The sequence below is a fragment of the Phyllobates terribilis genome, unplaced genomic scaffold (genome assembly GCF_046119375.1).
Source record: "Phyllobates terribilis strain yellow unplaced genomic scaffold, ASM4611937v1 Scaffold_7__3_contigs__length_470593459, whole genome shotgun sequence".
Classification (NCBI taxonomy): Eukaryota; Metazoa; Chordata; class Amphibia; order Anura; family Dendrobatidae; genus Phyllobates; species Phyllobates terribilis.
In genome coordinates this window covers 293,005,300-293,022,653 of record NW_027362767.1, presented here as the reverse complement: position 1 = coordinate 293,022,653, position 17,354 = coordinate 293,005,300, and positions in this window count along the sequence as shown.

Here is a 17,354-nt window from a genome sequence, read left to right as displayed (position 1 = left end):
CCTGGTATTTGAGCTGCCCCCATCCTGGTATTTGTGCTCCCCAATCCTGTTCCCCCATCCTGTTATGTGCTGCTCTCATCCCTTTCCTGGTATGCATGGCACGCCTCATCCCTATCCTGGTATGCATGGCACCCCTCACCCCCAATCCTGGTACGCATGGCACCCCTCACCCCAAATCCTGGTATGCATGGCACACCTCATCCCCAATCCTGGTATGCATGACACCCCTCATCCCCAATCCTGGCATGCATGGCACCCCTCATCCCAATCCTGGCATGCATGGCGCCCCTCATCCTGGTATGCATAGTACCCCTCATCCCTATCCTGATGTACATGGTACCTCTCATCCCTATCCTGGTATGCATGGCACCCCTCATCCCCAATCCTGGTATGCATGGCACCCCTCATCCCTATCCTGGTATGTATGGTACCCCTCATCCTGGTATGTATGGTACCCCTCATCCTGGTATGCATGGTACCAGTCATCCCTATCCTGGTATGCATGGCACGCCTCATCCCTATCCTGGTATGCATGGCACCCCTCATCCCCAATCCTGGTATGTATGGCACCCCTCATCCCCAATCCTGGTATGCATGGCACCCCTCATCCCAATCCTGGCATGCATGGCGCCCCTCATCCTGGTATACATGGTACCCCATCCCTCATCCCTATCCTGGTATGTATGGTATCCCTCATCCCCCAATCCTGGTATGTGTGGCCCCCCTCATTCCCAATCCTGGTATGCATGGTCCCCTCACCCCCAATCCTGTATGCATGGTCCCCTCATCCCCCAATCCTGGTATGCATGGCACCCCTCACCCCCCAATCCTGGTATGCATGGCACTCCTCATCCCCCAATCCTGGTATGCATGGTACCCCTCATCCCCCAATCCTGGTATGCATGGCACTCCTCATCCCCCAATCCTGGTATGCATGGTACCCCTCAGCCCCCAATCCTGGTATGCATGGTACCCCTCATCCCCCAATCCTTGTATGCATGGTATCCCTCAGCCCCCAATCCTGGTATGTGTGGTCCCCTCACTCCCAATCCTGGTATGCATGGTCCCCTCACCCCCAATCCTGTATGCATGGTCCCCTCATCCCCCAATCCTGGTATGCATGGCACCCCTCACTCGCCAATCCTGGTATGCATGGCACCCCTCACCCCCCAATCCTGGTATGCATGGTACCCCTCATCCCCCAATCCTGGTATGTGTGGCCCCCTCATCTCCCAATCCTGGTATGCATGGTCCCCTCACCCCCAATCCTGTATGCATGGTCCCCTCATCCCCCAATCCTGGTATGCATGGCACCCCTCACCCCCCAATCCTGGTATGCATGGCACTCCTCATTCCCCAATCCTGGTATGCATGGTACCCCTCATCCCCCAATCCTGGTATGCATGGCACTCCTCAACCCCCAATCCTGGTATGCATGGTACCCCTCAGCCCCCAATCCTGGTATGCATGGTACCCCTCATCCCCCAATCCTGGTATGCATGGTATCCCTCAGCCTCCAATCCTGGTATGTGTGGTCCCCTCACTCCCAACCCTGGTATGCATGGTCCCCTCACCCTCAATCCTGTATGCATGGTCCCCTCATCCCCCAATCCTGGTATGCATGGCACTCCTCATCCCCCAATCCTGGTATGCATGGTACCCCTCATCCCCCAATCCTGGTATGCATGGCACTCCTCATCCCCCAATCCTGGTATGCATGGTACCCCTCAGCCCCCAATCCTGGTATGCATGGTACCCCTCATCCCCCCAATCCTGGTATGCATGGCACTCCTCACTCCCAATCCTGGCATGCATGGTCCCCTCACCCCCAATCCTGTATGCATGGTCCCCTCATCCCCCAATCTTGGTATGCATGGCACCCCTCACTCCCCAATCCTGGTATGCATGGCACCCCTCACCCCCCAATCCTGGTATGCATGGTACCCCTCATCCCCCAATCCTGGTATGTGTGGCCCCCTCATCCCCCAGTCCTGGTATGTGTGGCCCTCTCATCCCCCAATCCTGGTATGTGTGGCCCCCTCATCTCCCAATCCTGGTATGCGTGGTCCCCTCACCCCCAATCCTGGTATGTATGGTACCCCTCATCCCCCAATCCTGGTATGTGTGGCCCCCTCATCCCCCAATCCTGGTATGCATCGTCCCCTCATCCCCCAGTCCTGGTATGTGTGGCCCCCTCATCCCCCCAATCCTGGTATGTGTGGCCCCCTCACCTCCCAATCCTGGTATGCATGGTCCCCTCACCCCCAATGCTGGTATGTATGGTACCCCTCATCCCCCAATCCTGGTATGTGTGGCCCCTTCATCCCCAATCCTGGTATGCATGGTCCCCTCACCCCCAATGCTGGTATGTATGGTACCCCTCATCCCCCAATCCTGGTATGTGTGGCCCCTTCATCCCCAATCCTGGTATGCATGGTCCCCTCACCCCCAATCCTGGTATGTATGGTACCCCTTATCCCCCAATCCTGGTATGTGTGGCCCCCTCATCCCCCAATCCTGGTATGTGTGACCCCCCCAATCCTGGTATGCATGGTACCCCTCATCCCTTTCACGGTGTACACATACAAAAAAAATAAACACTTATACTCACCTTTCTTCCTCATCCCCCAATCCTGGTATGCATGGTACCCCTCATCCCCCAATCCTGGTATGTGTGGCCCCCTCATCCCCCAGTCCTGGTATGTGTGGCCCTCTCATCCCCCAATCCTGGTATGTGTGGCCCCCTCATCTCCCAATCCTGGTATGCGTGGTCCCCTCACCCCCAATCCTGGTATGTATGGTACCCCTCATCCCCCAATCCTGGTATGTGTGGCCCCCTCATCCCCCAATCCTGGTATGCATCGTCCCCTCATCCCCCAGTCCTGGTATGTGTGGCCCCCTCATCCCCCCAATCCTGGTATGTGTGGCCCCCTCACCTCCCAATCCTGGTATGCATGGTCCCCTCACCCCCAATGCTGGTATGTATGGTACCCCTCATCCCCCAATCCTGGTATGTGTGGCCCCTTCATCCCCAATCCTGGTATGCATGGTCCCCTCACCCCCAATGCTGGTATGTATGGTACCCCTCATCCCCCAATCCTGGTATGTGTGGCCCCTTCATCCCCAATCCTGGTATGCATGGTCCCCTCACCCCCAATCCTGGTATGTATGGTACCCCTTATCCCCCAATCCTGGTATGTGTGGCCCCCTCATCCCCCAATCCTGGTATGTGTGACCCCCCAATCCTGGTATGCATGGTACCCCTCATCCCTTTCACGGTGTACACATACAAAAAAAATAAACACTTATACTCACCTTTCTTCCTCATCCCCCAATCCTGGTATGCATGGTACCCCTCATCCCCCAATCTTGGTATGCATAGTACCCCTCAGCCCCCAATCCTGGTATGCATGGTACCCCTCATTCCCCAATCCTGGTATGCATGGTATCCCTCAGCCCCCAATCCTGGTATGTGTGGTCCCCTCACTCCCAATCCTGGTATGCATGGTCCCCTCAGCGACCAATCAGCGAACCGTGTTAGTGAGGACCGGAGAGTGTGTTTAAATTTGGCGCCAAAATCGCTAATAGGACGCGGCTGGCCAGTGGCCACGACCAATCAGCAGAGCGTTGTTTAAATTTGGCGCCAAAATCGCTGATTGGTCGCGGCCGCCGGCCGCGACCAATCAGCGAACCGTATTACTGAGGACCGGGCAACGGCGCCGTCCCTCCTTTCACACTTGCCGTCGAGAGATCAGCGGGCCAAGCCGCTGATCTCCCGAGGGTAGCCGCATGGAGGTCAGCGGCGGCGCCCGTCGGGGTACTTGTGCTGCCAGCAGCCGGGAGATGAGCGGCTAGCGCCGCTCATCTCCCGGCTCCATTGCCGCTGACCTCCGTCCCGCAGATGAGCTGCTAACGGCCGCCATCTTTTTCTGAAATCCCACGTCGCTGATTGTCCGCGGCCGGACCAATCAGCGACGCGGGATTTCCTGGACAGACAGACAGACAGACGGGATAAGACGATTATATATATTAGATACCATGATCCAAAAGGGGCCACAGCCTCATATATGAATAGAAGTAGTTATATGCCCCGATAGAGACAACATATTACAGACATACTGTATAAATGGCTGGATAATTGCAGGATACATAAACTGAGTGAGGAGGAGCTCCCAGAGATTGTGGTGTCCACCTCATCGCGCGTATCAACTGTTGCCTTCGTCAGGGGGAGTGTGTGCTGTCAGTGGGCAAAAACGGACCTATACTAATCAACATCCTAGTTCACATGAACCCTTTTCAACACAAAGTCAGAGACTGTTTGGAAAAACTGCTGCATGTACAAATCTCATCTATTTGGATTAAAAACGGTGTGCCATACTGACAGTATCCATACGGCATCCATTTTTAATGGATCCATTGCAAAATTTGCATAGGAAAATGAATTGGGCATTTTGTCTAAACTTAACCTAGCAGTGATACTGATCCAAATGTAGTATATAAAAATTATAAAAACCAAAAGCACAATGGTGAAAAAACTGCTTTCGCAAGTAAATCCTTATGCGTATTATTTTGAGAAGGAAAAATATTGATAAAAATTGTTTTTAAAAAAAGGTAAATTAAAGAATTAATTAATTAATAAATACCAGGCTTGAAATAGTCTAATAATTTTCATTTGTGCATTAACGTATAAAACAATCGTTCTTACATTGAGCATGGGTCACTTTTCAGCTCCCATTACTAGAGGAGGCTGCACCACCTAGTGGAAGCAATTACTGTAGACAGTGTCCTTTTTTCAGTACATACTGCATTTTTATCACTGTGTGTTTAACCTTTTTTTGTTTAAGCTTAAAGGGGTTTTCTCGAGTTTGAAAATTATCTTTTAATGGGAGTGCCAGAGATTGCCGAGAGCAGCGTTAGCAGATCTTTGGCGCTTCTATTAGGCTATGTTCACACATGTTGTGTTTTTTTTCTGCTGCAAATCTGCTGCTAACTTTTCACTGGCAGGAAAACAGCTGCGTAAAAAACGCAGGTTTTTTGTTGCATTTATTTTTTTCACCACCCATTACTTCCCATGGGTGAAAAAACGCAGCAAATACACAGCAAAACTCAGGTGCGTTTTCTGCTGCAAAAACGCTGAAAGAAGTGACATGCTCTATTTTCCAAATACGCAAGTGACGCGCCCCCTGGGCCTGTGTTGTGCAGGGGAACCCGGAACCGGGCCTGTTGTAGAATGCTGGGGGTTGTAGTCTCCGTGTGGTGGTGATCCGGTCCGTGCCCAGGGTGGTCAAACCAGTGGCAGTCTTAATGTATAGCAAATGTCCGACTACGCCACCCGTGGATTGCGGTCAGTGGGGACCGCCGCTGCGCTGCCGACCGCTGAGGCTGATGTTGTTTGCGCAGCCGAGTATGGGATAACTCCCCACGGGAGAAGTATTGCCTCAGGGCAGCTAATGTGAGAGATGATGGGAGTGATGGTGTGAGGGTCCCAGTGCTAATGGTGCTGGTGCGGCAAGGAATCACAGAGACGTGAGGTGCAGTTCAGGGTCTTTACTGATGGTACAAGGCAGACCCTCCCGGAAGTACTGGCTAGTATAAGGGGCCTGGTCAGTCTGCGAGCAAGCATGAGTTCCCCTGGCCAGGTGGAGTTGTAGGCCTCCCCGATTATCTGCACTCTTCCTCGCTACCTTGCTGTCAGCGGTTACAAGTAGCCCACGTCCCTGAGTATACCGTGTGGTGCTCACCCGTATGGCTGGTGACTTGGGGCCTTCTGTTAGCCTCCGCTCCTGGATGGCGGCGCTGGTCCCTTCTTTGTGACTGAGCCTCCGGGCTTCTATGGCCAGAGGACCTGGAATCCCCTGCCGGCTGGTTTCTGCTGCTGGGTATATATCAGTCCCCACAGCCTCGGACTCCTGTTTCCGGTTTTAGTAACTTCAGCCAGGGCGAGCTATATCTCTGCTCACAGCCCCTGGCCTTCAGCTGCTGCTCCTACAGAGCTCCTGTTCTCACTTTCCCTCTCCAGGCTCTGACTGCTCTGCTTGTTCTGCAGGCTCTGTCTCTGTCTTTCCTAATCCCGCCCCAGACCCAGTTTATAAGGGCAGATTCCTCCCCTCCCAGGTCTGGGTGGGTCGTGTTGCATGCTTAGGGCTCCTGACCAGAGAAACCTCCCACTTGCTCTCAGACATAATATCTCTATTACTGTGGCAACCAGACCCCTGGGGTGTCACATTCCCCCCTAGTAAATTTTAGTACTCCGGGACTAAACACATTTTTAAAACATAATAACAGGGTACAAACAATAATACGATAACATATTTACAAGAAGCTTTAGTTCTTTAAAGGTCACGGCGTGTCCGCAACCGGGTGTCCATATCACCCAAGGTGAAGTTTTAAGGGAAGTAGGGGACCTATCCAAAGCAAACCCCTTGCGTTGTCCTTGGGCGTCGCTGCAAGGCTGGAGCTAGCTACTTTGGGCCGCAAGTAGGCCACGCCAGACAGGTTTTATCTTCCGCGGCCATCTTCGCAAGAGGCACCAAGGTGCAACTATCTACAATACTGTTCCGGTTATCCAGCGTCCATAACCTGTTAGTCCATAAAAATCTGCAGGGTAACTGAGAAACATAATTAATAACAGGCAACAAACATAAACCATAAACAGTTAACAGTTAAATTCACAGTGCATTAGTTTAGATTCTCCAGCGAGCGGGCATCTGACCTCTAGTGACTCTAGTGGACCTACGGAGCTCACTAACTGGTTCTGCACTACAGGGTGTAGGAGGTGTTATGGGTAAGCTGGGCAGCTGTCTGCGCACTCTTTGGCTCACTAGGGGCACGGCAGGCTCACTACTAGCAGAGGGTTGATCCTCCTGTACTGCTGGTGTGGACTCTTCTGCCTCTTGGGCCGGCTGCTCTTCCAGCTCTACCGGTTCCTCTGTAGGCACTTGCGGGGCTGGCTGGAGAAAGGTGAGGACGGGTACCACGACAGCGCCGTTTACTTGTGTCCAAGACCGGGGGAAGTCTCTGAGTACGGTACTGATCATTTCTTCCCTCTCCTCTGCGGGTTGAGGGTTTCCTTGATCTTCTTCAGGGCTTTGCAGCTGCTCGGGACACTTCTTCAGGTGGTCTCTGGAGACAATGGCTGTGGTTTCTCCTCCATCCTTACTGATTACGCAGATTTTTGGGTTCTCATGGCTTGATGGCAGTACGGTGTACGGGTCCTTCTCCCACTGGTCGTCCAACTTGTGGAGCCGCCTCTTCCTCTTCAAGACCTGCTCTCCAGGTACCAGGGGGACCGCGGGAGCATACTGGTTATAAGCCTTCTCTTGCCTTTCTCTAGCTTGAGACAGACTTCGCTCGACGCTCTCCTGTACTTTCCGATACTGCTGCTGCCGTTCTGTATCCCAGTCTGCCTCTGGCGAGGTGTCCTCAGGCGTCAGGACTCCCATATCCAGGTCAATAGGCAGCTTACCAGGTCTTGCTCTCATTAGGTAAGCCGGGGTACAGTTGGTGGAACCTACAGGGATGTGGTTATACAGGTCCACCAGATCGGGCAGTTTCTCAGGCCACAGACTGAGTTCTTCCAGGGGCAATGTTTTTAGCAGATCTATCACCACCTGGTTCATCTTCTCGCAGAGTCCATTGGTTTGAGGGTGATAGGACGTTGTTCTTATCTTTTTGCAGCCATACAGGTTGCAGAACTCCTGGAAGACCTCCGCTTCGAAGGCTGGTCCTTGGTCTGTCAACACTTGGTCCGGGTACCCGTGTGGACGGCAGAAGTGCTGCTGGAAGGCTCTAGCTGCTGTTTGAGCCGTTAAGTCCTTGACCGGGACCACCACCAGGAACCGGGAGTAATGATCTACGATTGTGAGGGCGTAGACATACCCAGATCTGCTTGGAGCCAGTTTCACATGGTCCAGGGCTACCAGTTCCAGTGGCTGTCTGGTGATGATGGGCTGCAGGGGAGTCTTCTGGCTGGCTCGGTCTTTTCTTCTCAGGTGGCACGGGCCACAGTCTCTGCACCACCTCTCGATGGCTCCTCTCATGCCTACCCAGTAGAACCGTTCACGCAACAAGAACTCCAGTTTCTTCCATCCGAAATGACCTACTCCGTTGTGGTATGCCTCCAGAACCATAGCCGCGTCTCGTCTTGGGACCACTACCTGCCAGGTCAACTCATGTGTTCGAGAGTTAACCATTCTCCGGCACAGCTTCTCCCTGTAGAGGAACAGCTTACTTTTCTCCTTCCACAGTTGCTTGGTCTCCTCCGGAGCATCTGGGTCAAGACGGGCATCGGCCTGGGTCAGCATTTCCTTCACCAAATGGACTGTGGGATCACTGTCTTGCGTCTCCGCCCAGTTGTAGTGGGGCAAGGGATTGAACGTCACGGAGCGCCTGTCCTTCACACGGTGGGAATACAGGGTAATCCCATGACGGTGGAACGCAGGGTGCTCAACTTCTTCCAGATCTTCTGGATCTTCCCCTACGTCCGGTAAGTTCGGCATTCTAGACAGGGCATCCGCGTTGGCATTTGAGCGTCCTGCCCGGAATTTGATGGTGAATTCAAAGTTGGACAGGCGGGCCATCCATCTCTGTTCCAGGGCACCGAGCCTTGCAGTGTTCAGGTGTGTCAACGGGTTGTTATCCGTGTACACGGTGAATTTGGAGGAGGCAAGGTAATGCTTGAAACGTTCGGTCACTGCCCACACTACTGCCAGGAACTCCAGCTTGAATGAGCTATAATTCTCAGGGTTCCTCTCCGTGGGCCGTAGCTTTCGGCTGGCGTAAGCGATCACCCGTTCTTTCCCTTGCTGGATCTGGGACAGTACGGCTCCTAGCCCGATGTTGCTTGCGTCCGTGTGGAGGATAAAGGGCTGGCTGTAGTCTGGATATGCCAGGATTTCATCCCCCGTGAGGGCCATCTTCAGCTGGCAGAAGGACTCCTCTTCCAGCTTTTCCCACCTAAAGGGCGGCTTCTGGTTTTTGGCTTTCCGAGATTGACCAATCAGGAGGTCCTGCATAGGGGCTGCCATTTTGGTGAAACTGGGAATGAATCTTCGGTAGTAGCCTACCAACCCGAGGAACTGCCGCACTTCCTTTATGCTGGAGGGTCTTGGCCAGTCCTTAATCACGGTGATCTTATCAGGGTCAGGAGCCACTCCGTCAGCACTCACCACGTGTCCCAGGTATTGCACCTTTGGTTTCAGGAGGTGACACTTGGAGGGTTTCACCTTTAGGCCGTAGTTTGCCAGAGCTTCGAACACTTCTGCCAGGTGTTTCAGGTGATCCTCGTAGGTCTTGGAATAGACGATGACATCGTCCAGGTATAACAGGACCGTCTCAAAGTTCCGGTGTCCCAGACAGCATTCCATCAACCGTTGGAAGGTTCCTGGTGCGTTGCAGAGCATACAGTTAAATTCGCTGAGACCCATCGGGGTGGTGAATGCGGTCTTCTCCCGGTCTGCCTCTGCTACAGGAACCTGCCAGTACCCGCTAGTGAGATCCAAAGTAGAGAAGAAGTTAGCAGATTTTAATGCAGCTAAGGACTCTTCTATCCTTGGTAACGGGTACGCATCTTTGTGTGTGATACGGTTGACCTTCCTGTAGTCTACACACATCCTCATGGTGTTGTCTTTCTTTTTCACTAAGACTAGTGGAGCTGCCCAGGGGCTACAGCTGTCCCTAATTACCCCAGCCTCCTTCATGTCTTTTAGCATCCCCTTGGCGTGTTGGTAGTGTGCAGGGGGTACGGGTTGGTATCTCTCCTTTATGGGAGGATGGTCTCCCGTGGGGATGTGATGTTCTACCCCCGTTACTCGCCCGAAGTCCAGCGGGTGTTTACTACACACTCTCTCGTACTCTTGAACCACCCGATAGACTCCCTGTTTCTGGTGTGAGGGAGTGGAGTCAGTACCCAAATGCAGTTGCTGACACCAGTCCTCCATTGGTTTCTTAGAGCCGTTACCTTCCTCTGGTTGAGATGGAGGCAAGGGTTCCACGGCCTGTACAGAATTCTGGTTTATGGTGAACAATTTGGCTAGCGTGGCATACCGGGGCAGGTGTACTTCTCTCTCCCCGATATTTATGATGCGAACGGGCACCCTCCCATGGTGTACATCGACCACCCCCCGTGCTGTCAAAATGGTGGGCCTACTGTCTGAGTAGACGGGTTCTACCATTGCTTGGTAGTCTCTACCTCTTAGACCAATAGCTGCCCGGCACCAAATCATCATCTCACTTTTTGGGGGCATGGCAATAGGGAACGGGTCACACATTCTCACGCTACCTATCTCACCACCAGATAGTTCCACCTGTTGCCGCTTCATCAGTGCCCGGATCTCTTTTTGGAGCACACGCTGCTGGCCGGAACTGGCGTTCTTGGCAACCTGCTGTAAAATGAGAATCACCTCTGCAAGACAATTTTCAATCACATTAGTTCCCAAGGTTATTCTAGGGTGACTCTCATGACGGTCTATGTCCACTATAATCAGTCCTTGTGCCGCCAGTTCGACTTTACCGATCTTAATGGTCACCTCTTTGAATCCCACCTGCGGCACGGGCTGACCATTGCTGGCGATGATACTCAGGTCGTCATCTGGGTAGCGGGTTATGTCCGAGTCATTCCAGTACTGTTTAAAGAGCACGTACGGGATGGTGGTCACCTGTGACCCAGTGTCTAGTAGGGCACTCATAGGAATGCCATCCAGTACCACAGGCAAGATTGGACATCCCCCTATGTATTTATCACGCCAGTTTGATGGGCCTGATGGTCTTATGCCTGGGGGTTGGCCCTCTACCCCAGGTTGTGCCCGTTTAAATGACAGTACCTTGCCACATGTCCGGGTTGATTGCAGCGGCGGCAGATGGGTCGTCCGTCCTCGTTGTATCTGTCGCTGGGTCTTCCTCTGGCCGGTGGGGTCCTCCTCAGTCGGCGCCACGGGACGTCCTCCGGTCCGGATGCCAGCTGTATCTTTCCTGGAGAAGAGACCTGTAAAGACTGCACAGTTCTGGTTAGCGCGGCAACGCTCTTAGTCAGCTCTTGGACCTGATGGTGCAGGTCTGTAGCCGGGTCACTGTTTAAAGCCTGCGCATCAGCTCCCACAGGCCCTGCAGACAAGGGCGCCGTCTCCTGGTGGTAAGTGATAGCAGGGCGCCTGTGGGTCACAGCGCCACCTGGTGCCGGTTCTCGGAGCACCCGGATGGCTCTGTCCTTGAACTGTGCAAAGTCCAGGTCAGGGTCCTGTAAGGCCATTGCCCGCAACTGGGTTCGGTGGGCATTGCACAGTAGACCCTCAATAAATTGTTCAGTCAACAGCTTATCTTCATTTCCCACGCTGTCAGGGTCTGCCTGCTTAATGGCTCTCAGGGCCTCTTATAGGTTTAGAGCATAGTCTCCTATACTCTCATGTGCCCGCTGTTTACACCCGTAAAATCTGAGCTTTATTTCGGCTGAGGTGCGGGTATCAAATGTATCTTTCAGCCGGGCTAGTATTTCTCTGACAGTCCTCTTCCTCCCAGGTGGCCAGGACTTTACCTCCCTTTGGGCTGCCCCGATTAATTGGGCCACCAGGATGCTCACTTTTTGCTCTTCTGTGAGGGGGTACACCTGGAAGAGGCTATCCAGTCTTTCTCTAAAGTCATTTAGAGTATGTGACTCCCCTGAGTACTGGGGTAGCCAGGTTGCCCCCGGGATATAGGGCATGGTGAATGGCATGACTGCTGCAGCGGTTGCGCTGGCGGTGGCTGTGGCAGTGGAGCTCCCCTCGGTATCCGGCATCCTCCTCCCCCCTAGTGGACCGTGGCCTACCTTGCGATGCTCTTCTTCCGTAGGCCGCGGCTCCGCAGTCGATCGTCGGGGTTGAGGACCTGGCGTCGCGCTCCGATGACGTCAGCGTCGCTCTTCCTCCCTTCCAGGACCTTGCGCAGCGTTAGAGCGTGGGGCGGAGCGTGGGGCGGAGCTTCGGATCTCGCGCGCTTTCGGCGTCCACGCCCCTCTTCTTCCCGTGCGGCGTCCCGAAGATGGCGTCCGAAGGTGGGAAGCAGCTGCGGATGGCGGGAAGAAGGCAGAAGACGGCGGGAAATGGTCCAAGATGGCGTCTGATGGCGGAAATCGGCTCCGGATAGCGGGAAACGACTCCAGACGGCGGGAAACTTCACCACAGGTAAGTATAAAAGTCTCTTTTTCAGGCACGCAGTACCCGGTGGTTGCGGGCACGAAATCCTGCCGACTACGCCAAAGTTGACGCGCCCCCTGGGCCTGTGTTGTGCAGGGGAACCCGGAACCGGGCCTGTTGTAGAATGCTGGGGGTTGTAGTCTCCGTGTGGCGGTGACCCGGTCCGTGCCCAGGGTGGTCAAACCAGTGGCAGTCTTAATGTATAGCAAATGTCCGACTACGCCACCCGTGGATTGCTTTCAGTGGGGACCGCCGCTGCGCTGCCGACCACTGAGGCTGATGTTGTTTGCGCAGCCGAGTATGGGATAACTCCCCACGGGAGAAGTATTGCCTCAGGGCAGCTAATGTGAGAGATGATGGGAGTGATGGTGTGAGGGTCCCAGTGCTAATGGTGCTGGTGCGGCAAGGAATCACAGAGACGTGAGGTGCAGTTCAGGGTCTTTACTGATGGTACAAGGCAGACCCTCCCGGAAGTACTGGCTAGTATAAGGGGCCTGGTCAGTCTGCGAGCAAGCATGAGTTCCCCTGGCCAGGTGGAGTTGTAGGCCTCCCCGTTTATCTGCAGTCTTCCTGGCTACCTTGCTGTCAGCGGTTACAAGTAGCCCACGTCCCTGAGTATACCGTGTGGTGCTCACCCGTATGGCTGGTGACTTGGGGCCTTCTGTTAGCCTCCGCTCCTGGATGGCGGCGCTGGTCCCTTCTTTGTGACTGAGCCTCCGGGCTTCTATGGCCAGAGGACCTGGAATCCCCTGCCGGCTGGTTTCTGCTGCTGGGTATATATCAGTCCCCACAGCCTCGGACTCCTGTGTCCGGTTTTAGTAACTTCAGCCAGGGCGAGCTATATCTCTGCTCACAGCCCCTGGCCTTCAGCTGCTGCTCCTACAGAGCTCCTGTTCTCACTTTCCCTCTCCAGGCTCTGACTGCTCTGCTTGTTCTGCAGGCTCTGTCTCTGTCTTTCCTAATCCTGCCCCAGACCCAGTTTATAAGGGCAGATTCCTCCCCTCCCAGGTCTGGGTGGGCCGTGTTGCATGCTTAGGGCTCCTGACCAGAGAAACCTCCCACTTGCTCTCAGACATAATATCTCTGTTACTGTGGCAACCAGACCCCTGGGGTGTCACACAAGCAAGGCAGAAAATACGCAGCAAACAAAAAGCAACATGTGTGAACAGAGAATTCTAGTTTGCTGGTACTGCAAAACGCAGCTGAAAACGTACATAAAAATCTGATGCAAAATACGCAGCAAACACAATGTGTGTGAACATAGCCTTAGAATGAATGGAGAGGCAGTCCTCATGAGTGATCTCTGCTCCATTCAGCTGGGGCTGGTTCTAGGGATTACTGGGGGCCACAGTGGTCAGACCCCCAGCAATCAGAAAGTTATCCCCTATTCTTTGGATAAATGATAACTCTCAAACTTAAAGGGGTTTTCCCACCAACAAAAGTTGATTTTAATTAATAGATGTTGGAATAATAATAAGTTCCATAATTGGATGTGTTTAAATAAAATGTTCCTGTGCTGAGATAATCTTATAAATGTGCCCCTGCTGTGTACTGTGTAATGGCTGTGTCTGACCGAGCAGGAGCATGGTCTGATCATACCACAGCTCCTGGGCAGGAGGGGATGCAAAAGAGAGTATACAAGCAGGACAGCACAAGATCGTAGAGGATTCTTTTTGTGAGGCAAAACATTTCACTGACTGTTATTAAACAATATTTTACTTCAAAAAAAGAATCATTTACGATCCCATGCTGTTTTTCTCACCCCCTACCCAGGAGATGTGGTATGATCAGACCATGTTCCTGTACGGTCAGACACAGCCATTACACAGTACACAGCAGGGGCACATTTATCTGATTATCTCAGCACAGGAACATTTTATTTAAACACATCCAATTTTGGAACTTATAATTATTCTTAGATCTATTGATTAAAATGAACTTTTGTTGGGGGGAAAATCCTGTTAAGAACTCCCCTTTAAATAGTAAAAGGTAAGAACTGCAGAGTAGAATGCAGATCGCCCGGACATTTTAAGTCTATGGACAATATATAAGAAGGTAACCTCTGCCAGCCTATGGAATTAAAAAAAATATTTATTGGATAACCCTTTAAATATAATGTTTAATCTGTTTGTTCAAACTTTAAGATTTAGGATGGTGATACACATTAGATTCATTTTGGAAGAATCCACCTACTTTTATGGGATCAGAAATATATTGTGTTTGGAACTATACAACTCTTTGCGGAAAGATGATCATGTTGGAAAGTTTGTGAGTAGCCAGAAGGAATAGCTATTTGACAAGCAAGCGTTCATCTGTTAGCTATTGTATGGCCAGCTTTAGGAAGGACATGTGGTGCCTGAGACTGAGCAGTGAAAATACAAGGATTAGCAACTGAATTTATAATTCTTTAGTTTTCAAGGAATTATATAACTCTTAACTCTGGGTGTCCCAAGTAGATTTGATACTTAGGCTGTGTGCCCACGATGCGGATTTAATGCGTTTCCACAGCGTCATTTCTGCCGCGGAAACGCAGTAAAATCGCTGGTTAAGATGTCTGCCATGTTTCCCAATGATAATCCGCATGTGCTGTGCACATGTAACGGAAATTTCCGCTGCGGATTATCATTGCGGAAAAATCCGCAGCACAACCAATTTCGCGGCGAAATCGCGCCCATTGACTTGCATTGAACCGCATAAAATCCGCATGTATAGATTTATACATGCGGATTTTATGCGGCTCAATGCGCGGATTGCAGGGGAGAAGATGAGACTCTCATCCGACCCAGGTACAATCGTACCGGCAAGTTATAAAGTAAAAACTAAAAAAAAATATTCATACTCACCTCTCTGGCGGCCCCCGGTTTCCTCCGCAACGGTCTGGTGATGGTCGCGTGACCATCAGCTGATTAATTGACGTCACCGCAGGTCCAGCCAGTACACCGCAGGCCGCCGAGGAGAGAGGATCGCCGCCGGGAGGAGACCAGGGGCCGCCGGAGAGGTGAGTATAACGTTTTTTTTTTCTTTTTACTTTTTCATTCTTTTTTTTAGTATAGATGCACCATTTGAAAGCAGATCTCTCCTCATAAGTTGGTCACACAATATAAATCCATGCCAGTTGGATTTGGCAGGGTCCTCTTCCCTCTGTACCAGTCTATCATTGTTAGTTCATTAATGTAAATTATATATGTATTTTGTATGTAACCCCTTCTCATGTACAGCGCCATGGAATCAATGGTACTATATAAATAATAATAATAATTTTTGCATTTGAATGAACAGTAATTTTTTCAGGCACTGTACCGTTAAAATGTTCAGTGCTAGTGTAATTTTTATTGGGGCTATGTTCCCTATATCACTGTACAGCTTGTTTAGCATGCATTTTGGGTGTGATAGGCTCCCTTTAAATGACAATAAAAAAACTGTAAGATTATATGGTGAAACAATTGGCCAGGGATGAGCATCGGAGGACAATAAAAGTTCGGCATACAAATGATAACGTACAAATATAACTACAAGCACAAAGGTACTGAATTCACAGGCTCATGTGGAATTCATAGTCTAGCTGAATGTGACGATACAGCCTAAAATCTTAATAAGCCAGACATTTAGATTTGTTCAGCCAAGAGAAATACTCTATTATCTTTGTGTATTTGTGTCTGGTCAATAAGAACAGACCAGTATTTGTATAACCCTGAATGTTGAATTCTATTCCTTTGGAAACAATCATGTTTACTATGCTAATGACAAATTGTGCTAAAAGCCAGCTAGAGGTTTATTTACAATAGCCCCTGTGATACAAACTATGTAAATAGATTAGCTCAAACAATGATAGGTGAGCCCTGCACCTTTACCTTTGACATGTGACTAATGACCCTTGACCTGTGGATGTGTACTTAAAAAGGACATGTGCTTCTGTAGCAGAGAGACTTTAAACAGGGATGTCTGTAGTGCTGCAATCAGATTCAAGGACCATCAGAAAGACTTTACAAGGAGAATGAGAGACATCCTTCAGGACAGCAGATGGATTGCATGGCATTACCCAAAGAGATGCAGATTTGTATTCTACATGATTTTAGCCTAAGGATACTGGCAGTGACTGGAAAGATTCGGATCTGCTCCATTGACCATCAGAGAGACATAGATACATTTTGGGGAGACCAGGTTGGAACGAAGAAGTCACCCGGCCCCATGGATATGTTGTTTGGGGTTGCCAGGAGGGACACATCTGTTGCCTGCAACCCACGGAGACATTCGGAGAAGCCAGATTGGGACCTGCTGCTCATCTGGGCCCATGGAAACTCTCAGAGAGGCCAGGGCAGGACCCTCGGGTCTCCAGGCCTTGTACTTGAATGGACTGCTTGCTTCCTAAGCTTGCCGCTACCTTCTCTCTGTGAGGGCCCGCCAGAAGCGGGGGGCCACTGGTTGAGGTAGTCGGCCCTGGAAGTCTCCAAAGTCGCAGCTGTTCTATCCCAGGCGAGAGGAGAAGGAAGGGTGAGACTGTGTAATGTTGTACCATCTTGGGTATTTGCTGGAACTGTTCTGTATGTTTATTGTATTTAGTCCTCTTTGTGGTTCAGTAAAGTATTGCCACGCTGTTTTACCCTCACCCTGCATTGTCTGAGTAGCGTTATGCCCACGGAAGACCCCAGGTCTTCACACTGCACAATTATTCCTTGAGATTGTGAAGTAAATAAACCCTCCATTTTACACAAATGGAAACTTTCCAATTAATTAACTCCTCAACTATCATTTTTGCTTTAACTAACTTTTAAAATTGAGAATATTTTTATCATTGCACTCTACGTACTGAGACCTTCACTAATTGTTGGTTTTCCCCTAAGCTCTTTCAGCTTCAATCAGCTTGCAGTCTACTATACCGTTCACTTCTGGTGATTTTGACTTGATGGCATTGACAAAAAGTTATTACAGTCCTTGTGGTGAACCCTATCTTATGATCCCTATTTATACATAAGTAAAAAGTTATTGATCGCTTACAGCAATAAGTGCTCCTCAAATACATTTTAGCTCCCCCAAATCGGATCATGACTATATGATTGGTATTGGCTCATAATGATTCCTACAGCAAGGTGATACCTAGAACTGCAGGAACGATAATGTCTGCAACAGAATGTGGTTTTACAGTGAATCCATTCAATTCTAATACATAGCCATTACCAACCTGTGCAA